Raw genomic sequence first — 14,312 nt, forward strand, 5'->3', positions numbered from 1 at the left:
TTTTAGAATGACTGCACTGCATTCTTTAGTGAGAAACACTTTTTCAGTTTCTCTCCAGTCCTTCTTATGACTTAAGATCTCTTTCATGAACTTAGCATAAGAAGGTATTTACTCAAGTGCCTCTGCAAAAGGAATCTTTATTTCAAGAGTCCTTAAATAGTCTGCAAAGCGAGCAAATTGCTTATCCTGTTCCGCTTTGCGGAGTTTCTGAGGATAAGGCATCTTGGCTTGATATTCTTCAACCTTAGATGCTGCAGGTTTATTCCGTACAGAAGTGGTTGAAGAAGCCTTGTTAGAGGGATTGCTGTCAGCACTCTCAGGTGTCTGATCCTCCCTTGGCGTTTGGACGCCAGAATTGGGTGGAAAATGGGCGTTTAACGCCAACTTTTCCCCCTTTTCTGGCGTTTGAACGCCAGAACTGGGCAAGGAATGGGCGTTTAACGCCAGTTTTCCTTCCCTTTCTGGCGTTTGAACGCCAATATTCCTCTCTGGGCTCTTACTGTCCTCAGAGGGATTTTGAACAGTGGTTTGGTTGTCCTCTGTCAATTGTTCCTTGTTTGGCTTTTTGCTCTTTTGAACAGTGTTATTCAAGGTCTTTCCACTCCTCAATTGAACTGCTTGGCACTCCTCAGTTATCTGGTTAGATATTTGCTGTTTTGCTTGATTCAACTGTAGTTCTATGCTTTTATTAGCAACTTTAGTTTCATTGAGCATCTCTTTAAATTCTGCTAACTGTTCTGTCATCAGGAGCAGTTGTTGATTAAGCTCATTCATCTGTTCTTGAGGATTAGGATCAGTGACTAATGCCATGACTTCCTCCTTTGGGACGTGCTCATTGCTAGAATACAAGTATTGGTTTCTAGCAACAGTGTCTATGAGCTCTTGAGCTTCTTCAATTGTCTTCCTCATGTGTATAGATCCACCAGCTGAGTGGTCTAAAGACATCTGAGCTTTTTCTGTAAGCCCATAGTAGAAAATGTCTAACTGGACCCACTCTGAAAACATTTCAGAGGGACATTTTCTTAGCATACCTCTATACCTCTCCCAGGCATTGTAAAGGGATTCATTATCCTCTTGTTTAAAGCCTTGGATGTCCAGCCTTAGCTGTGTCATCCTCTTTGGAGGGTAAAAATGATTCAGGAATTTGTCTGACAACTGTTTCCATGTCTTTATGCTTGCTGTAGGTTGGTTGTTCAGCCACTTTTTAGCTTGATCTTTTACAGCAAATGGAAACAGTAATAGTCTGTAGACATCCTGATCTACCTCTTTATCATGTACTGTGTCAGCAATTTGTAAAAACTGTGCCAGAAACTCAGTAGGTTCTTCCTGTGGAAGACCGGAATACTGGCAATTTTGCTGCACTATGATAATGAGTTGAGGATTTAGCTCAAAGCTGCTTGCTTTGATGGGAGGTATACAGATGCTACTCCCATATGCAGCTGTAATGGGGTTGGCATAAGACCCCAGAGTCCTCTTGGACTGATTAATTCCACTTAAGTCCATAATGGACAAAAGGGAAATGAGAATGATTGCAAAGAGATAAATTTTGTTTATTATTATTATTATTTTATTATTTTTATTTTTTTTGAAATAACCGAAAAAAAAACAAAATACAATAGAATAAAATAAAAAGAAAATAAAATAGAATTCGAAAATTAAAAATAAAATAAGATCAAAGCAAATTGAGAACTGAATCAATTAGTGAAAAAAAAGATTTTGAAAACAGCAATTAAGAAGATATGATTGAAAAATTTTTATGAAAAAGATTTGATTTTTAAAAAGAGGAAAGAGAAAAACAGCAAAAAGACACCAAACTTAAAATTTTTAGAAATCAAACACTAATTTTTTCGAAAATTTTAAGAGAAAAACACAAAGAGGACACCAAACTTAGAACTTTTGTGAATCAAAAAGGGACTAAGAACAAGAAAAAAAATTCGAAAATCACAAGAAAAACAACAGCATGCAATTGACACCAAACTTAAAATATGAAACTAGACTCAACTAAAAGACTCTAAACCAACAAAAATAACACAGTCCTAATCTAAGCAACAAGATAAGCCGTCAGTTGTCCAAACTCGAACAATCCCCGGCAACGGCGCCAAAAACTTGGTGCACGAAATTGCAATAACACTTTTGCAATCCCGCACAACTAACCAGCAAGTGCACTGGGTCGTCCAAGTAATACCTTGCGTGAGCAAGGGTCGATCCCACGGAGATTGTCGGCTTGAAGCAAGCTATGGTTATCTTGTAAATCTTAGTCAGGAGATCAGAAATTTTCAGGATTGATTGTGAAAAGCAAAAGAACATGAAATGGTTACTTGGTTTGCAGTAATGGAGAATAGGTTGAGGTTTGGAGATGCTCCATCTTCCGAATCTCTGCTTTCTTACTGTCTTCTTCATCAAACACGCAAGTCTCCTTCCATGGCAAGCTCGTATAGGGTTTCACCGTTGTCAATGGCTACCTCCCATCCTCGCAGTGAAAGCTAATGCACGCACTCTGTCACAGTACTGCCAATCACCGGTTTGGTTCCCTCCCCTACCGGAATAGAATCCCTCTTTTGCGTCTGTCACTAACGCCCAGTAGGTTACAGGTTTGAAGCACGTCACAGTCATTCAATCATTGAATCCTACTCAGAATACCACAGACAAGGTTTAGACCTTCCGGATTCTCTTGAATGCTGCCATCAGGTCCTGCCTATACCACGAAGATTCCGATTAAAGAACCCAAGAGATAACTACTCAATCTAAGATAGAACAGAGGTGGTTGTCAGGCACGTGTTCATAGTTGAGAATGATGATGATTGTCACGGATCATCACATTCATCCGGATTAAGAACAAGTGTTATCTTAGAATGGAAGCAAGCATGATTGAATAAGAAACAGTAGTAATTGCATTAATCCATCAAGACACAGCAGAGCTCCTCACCCCAACCATGGGGTTTAGAGGCTCATGCTGTGGAAAGAAACGTGTAAGAAATGTTATGAGGTCATAAGGTACGGATACAATGTCAAAAGATCCTATAAGTAGTAAACTAGTGTCCTAAGGTTTACAGAATTGAGTAAATGACAGAAAAATCCACTTCCGGGCCCACTTGGTGTGTGCTTGGGCTGAGCAATGAAGGAATTTCGTGTAGAGACCTTTTCTGGAGTTAAACGCCAGCTTCCATGCCAGTTTGGGCGTTTAACTCCAAATTTTATGCCAGTTCCGGCGTTTAACGCTGGAATTTCTGTAGGTGACTTTGAGCGCCGGTTTGGGCCATCAAATCTTGGGCAAAGTATGAACTATTATATATTGCTGGAAAGCCCAGGATGTCTACTTTCCAATGCCGTTGAGAGCGCGCCAATTGGGCTTCTGTAGCTCCAGAAAATCCACTTCGAGTGCAGGGAGGTCAGAATCCAACAGCATCTGCAGTCCTTTTCAGTCTCTGGATCAGATTTTTGCTCAGGACCCTCAATTTCAGTCAGAAAATACCTGAAATCACAGAAAAACACACAAACTCATAGTAAAGTCCAGAAAAGTGAATTTTAATTAAAAACTAATAAAAATATACTAAAAACTAACTAAAAGATACTAAAAACAATGCCAAAAAGCATACAAATTATCCGCTCATCAAAGAGACAGAGGGGAAAAGTAAAGAGGATCAAGAAACCAAAAATGTAAAAATTTCAAAAGGATACAAGAACACCCTTGAATCACAACTACAAGAGAAGAGGGAAGGAGTGAATCCTTGTGTCCCCAAACTTCCATACCCTCAGAGGTTTAAAAAAGAAAATGAGAATAAGCAATACTCAAAATTCCTGGACATATTCAAAACACTCAGCATCAATATTCCTTTCTTGGAAGCACTTGAACAGATGCCATTATATGCCAAATTTATGAAAGAAGTGCTAACAAAGAAAAGACCCTTGAAGGAAGGACAAATTGTTGAGATGACAAAGGAAGGTAGTGCTATCCTCCAAAGAGAGTTGCCAGAGAAGAAAGATGATCCTGGGAATTTTTACATACCATGCACCATAGGAGACATAACAATTGAGAAGTCATTATGTGACCTTGGTGCAAGCATAAACTTGATGCCTTTGTCTCTAATGAGGAAACTCCGAATTTGTGAGCTGAAATCCACACGAATATTCCTGCAAATGGCTGGCAAATCCATCCAGCAAGCACTTGGAGTTGTAGAGAATGTACTGGTAAAGGTGGGAAAATTCCTTCTCCCAGCTGATTTTATCATCCTGGATATGGAGGAGGACCCTAACACTCCCATCATTCTGGGGAGGCCTTTCCTGGCTACAGGCAGAGCATTGATAGATGTTGAAAAAGGGGAATTGTTGTTGAGAGTGCATGATGAGCACCTAGCATTCCATGTTTTTAAAACCTTGCATGAACCCACTCAAGAAGAAGATTGTACAGAGGATAAAGCCAGGGATCAAAGCTTGAAAGAGGCAGTCAATGAGTTAACTCCAAGACTCCTAAATCCATGCTTGAAAGCAGTAGAAATAGTGCAACAAACCAAAGAAGTCAAGGAGGAACTAGATCCAAAACCCCCAGATGAGAAATTCAGCATCCCAGATAAAGAACCACCAAGGCAGGGAGTATCTCTTGAGAAAGAAAAGAAGAAGAGGCCAAGAGGGTGGAGAAATAAGAAGATCCCTACTGAAGGCTTTTCACCAGGGGATAAAGTGGTGTTAAACACCCAACCAATGAAGGTGTCTCCACAATTATCTGAATACTACACTATGAACCGGGTCCTTTCACTTGAACACCTAGAGATCATCAAAGAGGAGACTGGAAGGAAGTTCACAATAAGAGGTGAAAAGCTGAGGCACTATGATTTTCAGCCTCCATGATCAAAGAATGGAGGATGTCAAGCTAATGACAATAAAGAAGCGCTTGTTGGGAGGCAACCCAACCTGAGGTAGTTTTCTTTTCATAGCTTTTTCAATAAAGATGTTGAATAATTGATATGCATTGCAAGGAGCTAAGTTTGGTGTTGCACACCAAAACAACTTAAGGGAGAATGAAGGATTCTAAGTTTGGTGTTCCACCAAAATCTCATTTAAAAGAACATTTTCACTTCCTGCACAATGCTAGCTCTAAGCAATCAAACAAATTATTCAACTATTTAAATGTTTTTCTAGTTTCAATCCCATAACCTTTAGCAAGGATACAAGGTTTCAAATATGGTTAACTTGTTGCATCAGAGGTAGTGGCAATCAATTAAGTTTGGTGTTCACACACCAAAATAAATCCAAGAGCCACACTCAATTTATGCATACTAACCATGCAATTAAGAGCTTGAGAAGCAAGCAACTTTGAGAATTATGCAGGACATGAGTCAACAATTGAAGATATTGTGCATCTTAACTCAAAGAAAACACAACAGAAGGAAGAATCAAAGGGCTGCAACTTCAAAGGTTGTATCTAAACTTAATCCTTGCTGCTATGTATTGTTTTGTACATAGGAACCATTATATATCCTGCTAAAGTGTTTATCTGGTTGCAAGTGAAGTTGTTTGATTAAGTATGCTAACCTGCATAATGCTTGTCATCCATCACCTAGTTGAATTTGTTTTGTTTCCCATATGCTTGAATAAAAGAGATTTTGTTTGAATTGAAAAGTAAATATCCAATGTTGCATAAGTAGAATGGAAGCTAATGGTGGTGTATGTGTTTGATTAAATGTATAACTCATAAAATAATTGCTGTATGATGTCATTTTCATTGAAGTGTGATCTAGCTTGCTGGTATAAAGGTCTCACTAGTAAATAAAAAGCCCTTGAGAACAAAAAAAAAATATTTAAAACAGAAAGAAAAGGAAGAAGAAAGAGCCAATGTGGCAAGAAAAACAAAGAATAAAGGCTGGACACCAATAGCTTGGACCCTAGGACACATGCCTGTGGTGTTCTTGTACTAGGATATGCTTGGATAAGTAAATTCTGAGGGGTATTTCAAAACCCGGTCACTTAGATCAACTGATTTGGGATGACCAATTGAAAGTCCACAATAAAGAGCAACCTAGATACAGAACATTTAGTTATCCAAAGAGATGCTGGGCATCAATGATCCTAGGAAAAAGTAGTGAGCCATGTGTCTGTGGTGGAAGATGTTGATTTAAAAATAAAGCCAAAGGCTACTACTACAACATTAGACACCAAGCCTTCAAGAATAATAAGCTTGATAAGCAACATGAGAAAAGAAAAGTTAGCAAGGGAGCAAAGAAAGAATAAACCTTATAACAGCAAGTTTAGCAAGCCTTTGAGGAAGAATGTATATTATGTAACAGCAACAATAATTGAGTTATCATTATCTGCATAAAAACCCCATGGATCAAATTCTGCTATATGCCTAATAAGGATATGTTTTCTTTTCTTGTTCATTTCATTTTCTCTTAGTTTTGATGCTTGCTTGGGGACAAGCAAGATTTAAGTTTGGTGTTGTGATGACAGGTCATCATATACCCATTTTTCAAGCTAATTTCACTTGTTTTATTAGTCTTTATGCACTTTCTTGCATCCTAAGTAAGTGATTTGGAGTGAAAATGCATAACTTCTTTAAATCAAACAACCACCATGAAATTAATGTTAACTCATGAGGTTTAAGCTGAATTTAATTGATTTTTAATTGATTTATAAGCCTTGTGAATTTAGTGATACTTTGAGTGGTTGTTTTGGTTTATTGTAGGTGAAGAAAGAAAGAAAAAAAGGAAAGCGTGGCCCAAGAGAGAAAAAGTGTGGCGCATGGAAGGGAGGAAGCAAACATTGCCATCCACAAGGGCACACTGCCCTCAAGGAGGGCAACATAATGAAACAAGCTTGAGAAGCAACACTGCCCTACCCTCCTCAAGGGCGGAGCACAAATTGATGCCAATGATCAAGGAGAGCAAAAACTCTGCCCTGCCCTCCTCAAGGGCAATATCGGGCTCATCAAAGGAATAAATTCAAGGAAAAAGCTTACCAATGCTTGCCACAAGGATCGAACACGGCACCATGAGGAAGCAAGGAACTAGGCCTTAATTTGGTGCCAAGAAAACCAAGGAAAAGAAGTAGCGTGTGCATCCACCAAGTTTCGAACTTGGAACTTCACTTTTGAAAACACTGCCCTGCCCTCCGCGAGGGCAGGGCAGCATTTTGTGGTGCACAGCCAGCGCACCAGATTGGCACGCACCAAGGACTCTCGGCAGCTGATGTGCGGATATTTTATACGCTTTTTGGGGGTAATTTCATGTAGATTTTAGTATGTTTTAATTAGTTTTTAATAGAATTTTATTAGTTTTTAAGCAAAAATCATATTTCTGGACTTTACTATGAGTGTGTGTATTTTTCTGTAATTTCAGGTATTTTCTGGCTGAAATTGAGGGAGCTGAGCAAAAATCTAACTTAGGCTGAAAAAGGACTGCTGATGCTGTTGAATCCTGACCTCCCTACACTCGAAATGAATTTTCTGGAGCTACAGGAGTTCAATTGGCGCGCTCTCAACGGCGTTGGAAAGTAGACATCCAGGGCTTTCCAGCAATATATAATAGTCCATACTTTGCGTAAGGATAGACGACGTAACTTGGCGTTGAACGCCAAGTTCATGCTGCTGTCTGGAGTTAAACGCCAGAAAAACGTCATGATCCGGAGTTGAACGCCCAAAACACGTCATAACCTGGAGTTTAACGCCAAGAAAGGCTTCTACTCGTGGATAGCTTTAATCTCAGCCCCAGCACACACCAAGTGGGCCCCAGAAGTGGATTTCTGCACCAATTATCTTAGTTTATTCATTTTCTATAAACCTAGGTTACTAGTTTACTATTTAAACAACTTTTACAGACATTTCTTGTACCTCATGACATTTTTAGATCTGAATTACATACTTTTGACGGCATGAGTCTCTAAACTCCATTGTTGGGGGTGAGGAGCTCTGCAGCGTCTCGATGATTTATCACAATTCCTTTGTTTTCCATTCAAACACGCTTGTTCTTATCTTAGATGTTTATTCGCGCTTAATTGTGAAGAAGGTGATGATCCGTGACACTCATCACCTTCCTCAATCCATGAACGTGTGCCTGACAACCACCTCCGTTCTACATTAGACTGAATGAATATCTCTTAGATTCCTTAATCAGAATCTTCGTGGTATAAGCTGGATTGATGGCGGCATTCATGAGAATCCGGAAAGTCTAAACCTTGTCTGTGGTATTCCGAGTAGGATTCTGGGATTGAATGACTGTGACGTGCTTCAAACTCCTGAGGGCTGGGCGTTAGTGACAGACGCAAAAGGATCAATGGATTCTATTCCAACCTGATTGAGAACCGACAGATGATTAGCCGTGCTGTGACAGAGCATAGGAACGTTTTCACTGAGAGGATGGGAAGTAGCCATTGACAACGGTGACACCCTAAACAGAGCTTGCCATGGAAGGAGCCTTGCGTGTATTGAAGGATTTCAAGGAAGAGTTGAAGTCAAAGGACAAAGCATCTCCAAAACTCCAACATATTCCACAGTCCTTTATAAACAAATAACTCTATTGTTCAAGTAATAACTATTTATTTTATGCCCTTTTTCTTTATTAAAATACGAGGCTAAAGAATCCTATTGGTATCCTGACTAAGATAAATAAAATAAATATTGATTGCTTCAAGCCAATAATCTCCGTGGGATCGACCCTTACTCGCGTAAGGTATTACTTGGACGACCCAGTGCACTTGCTGGTTAGTTGTGCGAATCACAAATTCGTGCACCAGCAGCATCATTCTGGCGCACAGGCATCACTCGGCAGCACCAGCAGCACGCACGGGCACCATTCTGGCGCGCCAAAAAGTTCTGCCCTGCCCTCCGCAAGGGCAGGGCAGCGTCCTGCACGCACCAACGCATCACACGCACGCACCAATGGGCCAGATGCATCATTTTCTGCCCTGCCCTCCACAATGGCAGGGCAGCCTCCTGGAAGCAAATTGTTTTGGGCTAAAAATTGAATTAAAAATCCAATTTAATTCATTTCTTCACCAAATCAAAAGCCCATCCAAATCTCAAGATCCAAGAATAGAAAGTGTATAAATAGGAGCTAGTTTGATGTAATTAGGACCTTTCACTTTACTTTTGAATTTGGAACCTTCTTTTGAATTTTGGAGATTTCATTGAGAGCTAGGAACTGAGATTTCAGAGAATTGGGGAGGAGAATTGATCTCTTTTCTTCCTGGTTCTTGCTTGAGCATTTTTTATTTTTCTTGTTTGAGTCTTGGGTGTTAAGAATTGAGGAAATTCTGTCTCAATCTCCACTCAAAAGCTCTTTAATTTCTCTTCTGCATAATTGAGTTCAATTACATTCCCTTTACTGCTTCTTCTTCAATTTCTTGTTAATTGCTTTGGGAATTTGGATCTGGGAAGGCAATTGAGATCTAGACTTTGCTATCTAGTCTCTGGAGTCCTGAGATCACATTTTCCTTTTGGTTCTTCTGTGAACCTCTGCTGCAATCCCTTTTCATTCTCTGTTTGAATTTTAAGTATTTCTAATTCATCTTCTGCTTTATTACTTGCTGCACTTTAATTTCCATTGTTTAAATTCTGAAATCCCAATCCTCAAATCCCTTTTTCATTCAAGCAATTTATATTTCTTGCACTTTAAGTTACTGCAATTTACATTTCTTGCACTTTAAGTTTCAGTCATTTAATTTCTTGTTCTTTAAGATTCAGTCCTTTTACTTTCAGTTCCTTTTAATTTCTGCAATTCTTCCCTTCCCCCTTTACATTTCCTGTTGTTTAATTGCTGTTGGATACAAAACACTCAACCAATACTTGATTCGCTTGACTAAATCAACCACTAAACTAAAATTGCTCAATCCTTCAATCCCTGTGGGATCGACCTCACTCATGTGAGTTATTATTACTTGATGCGACCCGGTACACTTACCGGTGAGTTTTGTGTCGGATCATTTTCCGCACATCAGTAGTAAGCTCTTTTTCTCTGCTGCTTGGGCATCTAAATTCAAGAGTTTAGTGGCCCAAAAAGCCTTGTGTTCAAGCTCTACAGGTAGATGGCATGCTTTTTCATATACTAGCTGAAATGGAGACTTCCCTATGGGTGTTTTGAATGCTGTCCTATATGCCCAGAGTGCATCATCCAGCTTCCTTACTCAATCTTTTCTTGTTGCTCCCACAGTTTTCTCCAAGATCCTCTTTAGCTCTCTGTTGGCAAGTTCAGCTTGCCCATTTGTCTGGGGATGATAGGGTGTTGCCACTTTGTGAGTTACTCCATATTTATGAAGGAGAGAGTTCAATTGCTTGTTGCAGAAGTGGCTCCCCCCATCACTTACAAGCCCCTTTGGCACTCCAAATCTAGTGAAAATGTTTTTCTTTAGGAATTGCAATACCACATTGGTGTCACATGTGATTGTAGCTATTGCTTCAACCCATTTCGAAACATACTCCACTGCCACCAAAATGTATTTGAAAGTGTAGGAAGGAGGAAAGGGTCCCATGAAATCTATTCCCCATAAATCAAAGAGCTCCACCTCTAAGATGAACTTCTGGGGCATCTCATTCTTCTTTGTCAAACCGCCTGCTCTTTGGCACTCATTACAGTGGCTCACAAAATCCCTGGCATCCTTGAAGATGGATGGCCAGTAGAATCCACTTTGAAGCACCTTTGTTGCAGTTTTTTCAGCTCCAAAATGACCACCATAGCTAGAGTTATGACAATGCCACAATATGTCCTTCATCTCAATCTCTGGCACACATATTCTAATCATTCCATCTGGGCATCTTTTGAATAGGAAGGGCTCATCCCAAAAGAATAACTTAGCCTCATGTAGCAGGTTTTTAACTTGTTGTTTTGTATACTCTTGTGGGATGCTCATTCCTGCTTTGTAGTTGGCCATGTCTGCGAACCAAGGAATGTGTTGAATCTGCAAGATGTGCTCATCTGGAAAGTCTTCATTTACTGGTTGAAAAGTCTCTTGACTCGCTCCTTGTGGTAACCTTGATAGATGGTCAGCAACTTGATTTTCACTACCCTTTCTGTCCTTTATCTCAATGTCAAACTCTTGTAGCAGTAGTATTGACAAGAAGACTTTTGCGTGGTCTAGAATTCAGAATAAATTTCCGTTGCAAGTATAGCTTCTAAACCAACAAAAATCCCTTCGTGCAAACGTTTTGGTTGTCACAAGTAACAAACCCCTTTAAAATTGATAACAGAGTATTTAAACCTCGGGTCGTCTTCTCAAGGAATTGCAGGGAGGTATGTTCTTATTATTGGTTATGGAGATTGTAAATTTGGGGTTTCAAGAGTGAGGAACAAGTATGGCAAATAATTTAAATGGCAATTAAAATAAATAAATACTGTAAAGCAAATCTTTTGGCAAGGTATGAGAAATTGGAAGTCCAGACTTTGTTATTCTTATCAATAATAATGAAAGTTGAATCTTAACTCCACTTAGTTAACCTTTACTAAAGCAAAGGAAAGTCAAGGGACTAATTAGTTTGACCTTCGGATCCAATTTATTTCCTAAGAAAAGGTTGGATTAGCAAAGATAACAGTTATCAATTATGTTGAGCTAAGATAACTCCTGAGTTACTGATTTCTTAACCAAGACCAAAAAGGGGAAAAGTAAAATCTACTTGAATGAAAATAAATTGGATAAAGCCAAAGCATCCATAACATATAAATCTGAAATACCTCAAACTATATTAAATAAAAATGTCAATTCTAACATGGACAATATCAACAACTGGTGCACGAAATTGTGATCACTACAACTCAAAACAATCCCTAGTAATGGCTCCAAAGACTTGGTGTTCAATACCATGGCATAAACACAACTTCGCACAACTAACCAGCAAGTGCACTGGGTCGTCCAAGTAATACCTTACGCGAGTAAGGGTCGATCCCACGGAGATTGTTGGTATGAAGCAAGCTATGGTCACCTTGTAAATCTCAGTCAGGCAGACTCGAATGGGTATAGTGATAAACGAATAAAGCATAAAGATAAAGATAGAGGTACTTATGTATATCATTGGTGAGAGCTTCAGATAAGCGAATGAAGATGCCTTCCCTTCCGTCTCTCTGCTTTCCTACTGTCTTCATCCAATCCTTCTTACTCCTTTCCATGGCAAGCTCATGTAGGGTTTCACCGTTGTCAGTGGCTACCTCCCATCCTCTCAGTGAAAACGTTGCCTATGCTCTGTCACAGCATGGGTAATCAGCTGTCGGTTCTCGGTCAGGCCGGAATAGAATCCATTGATTCTTTTGCGTCTGTCACTAACGCCCCGCCTGCTAGGAGTTTGAAGCACGTCACAGTCATTCAATCATTGAATCCTACTCAGAATACCACAGACAAGGTTAGACCTTCCGGATTCTCTTGAATGCCGCCATCAGTTCTCGCCTATACCACGAAGACTCTGATCTCACGGAATGGTTGGCTCGTTTGTTAGGCGAGCACTCGGTTGTCAGGCGATCAACCATGCATCGTGTATCAGGAATCCAAGAGATAAACACTAGAGCCTTGATTGCTTGTAGAACAGAAGTGGTTGTCAGTCACCTTGCTCATGAGTGAGAATGATGATGAGTGTCACGGATCATCACATTCATCAAGTTGAAGAACAAGTGATATCTTGGACAAAGAACAAGCGGAATTGAATAGAAGAACAATAGTAATTGCATTAATACTCGAGGTACAGCAGAGCTCCACACCTTAATCTATGGTGTGTAGAAACTCCACCGTTGAAAATACATAAGAACAAGGTCTAGGCATGGCCGAATGGCCAGCCTCCCAATGATCTAAGAACTAGATGTCCAAAGATGATCAAAGGATCTAAAGATAATCCAAAGATTCCAAAGATGAAATACAATAGTAAAAGGTCCTACTTATAGAAAACTAGTAGCCTAGGGTGTACAAAGATGAGTAAATGACATAAAAATCTACTTCCGAGCCCACTTGGTGTGTGCTTGGGCTGAGCAATGAAGCATTTTCGTGTAGAGACTCTCCTTGGAGTTAAACGCCAGCTTTGGTACCAGTTTGGGCGTTTAACTCCCATTTAGGTGCCAGTTCCGGCGTTTAACGCTGGAATTTCTGTAGGTGACTTTGAACGCCGGTTTGGGCCATCAAATCTTAGACAAAGTATGGACTATCATATATTGCTGGAAAGCCCAGGATGTCTACTTTCCAACGCCGTTGAGAGCGCGCCAATTGGGCTTCTGTAGCTCCAGAAAATCCACTTCGAGTGCAGGGAGGTCAGAATCCAACAGCATCTGTAGTCCTTTTGAGTCTCTGGATCAGATTTTTGCTCAGATCCCTCAATTTCAGCCAGAAAATACCTGAAATCACAGAAAAACACACAAACTCATAGTAATGTCCAGAAAAGTGAATTTTAACTAAAAACTAATAAAAATATAATAAAAACTAACTAAAAGATACTAAAAACATACTAAAAACAATGCCAAAAGGGTACAAATTATCCGCTCATCAATAACCAATTGGGCAACATCAATCAAACACAATAAAAGCTTCAGAGTAAACAAAAATGGAAGAGAAATTAAATAGTAAAAGGAATATTGAACCTGGGATCGAGAGTCACTCATAAAACTAAGAGAAGTCCTAAATCCTAATTTCTAAAAATCCTACCTAAATCCTAAGAGAGAGAGGAGAGAACCTCTCTCTCTAAAAATTACATCTAAAACATGAAAAGTGAATTATGAAAAACATGATTATGAATGGATGCATTCCCCCACTTTATAGCCTCTAATCTGTGTTCTCTGGGCCAAAAACTAGGTCAGAAATAGCCCAGAAGTCACTTTCAGCGCTTTCTGATCCATACAGGTCACGGCCAAGTGATGCGGAGGCGTCACCCACGCGGATTAAAATTCGCAGATGCGACGCATCCGCGTGGATCACGCGTTCGCGTCGCCTAGCGTCAGGGCAATGATGAGCGGATAATTTATACGCTTTTTGGCATTGTTTTTAGGTAGTTTTTAGTAAGTTTAAGCTACTTTTAGGGATGTTTTCATTAGTTTTTATGTTAAATTCACATTTCTGGACTTTACTATGAGTTTGTGTGTTTTTCTGTGATTTCAGGTAATTTCTGGCTGAAATTGAGGGACTTGAGCAAAACTCTGAAAAAAGGCTGACAAAAGGACTGCTGATGCTGTTGGAATCTGACCTCCCTGCATTCAAAATGGATTTTCTGGAGCTACGGAACTCCAAATGGCGCGCTCTCAACGGCGTTGGAAAGTAGACATCCAGAGCTTTCCAGCAATATATAATAGTCCATACTTCATTCGGAAATTGACGACATAACTTGGCGTTGAACGCCAAGTACATGCTGCTGTCTGGAGTTA

This window comes from Arachis stenosperma, unplaced genomic scaffold (assembly GCF_014773155.1).
Source record: "Arachis stenosperma cultivar V10309 unplaced genomic scaffold, arast.V10309.gnm1.PFL2 arast.V10309.gnm1.Scaffold_100070, whole genome shotgun sequence".
NCBI classification, from domain to species: domain Eukaryota; kingdom Viridiplantae; phylum Streptophyta; class Magnoliopsida; order Fabales; family Fabaceae; genus Arachis; species Arachis stenosperma.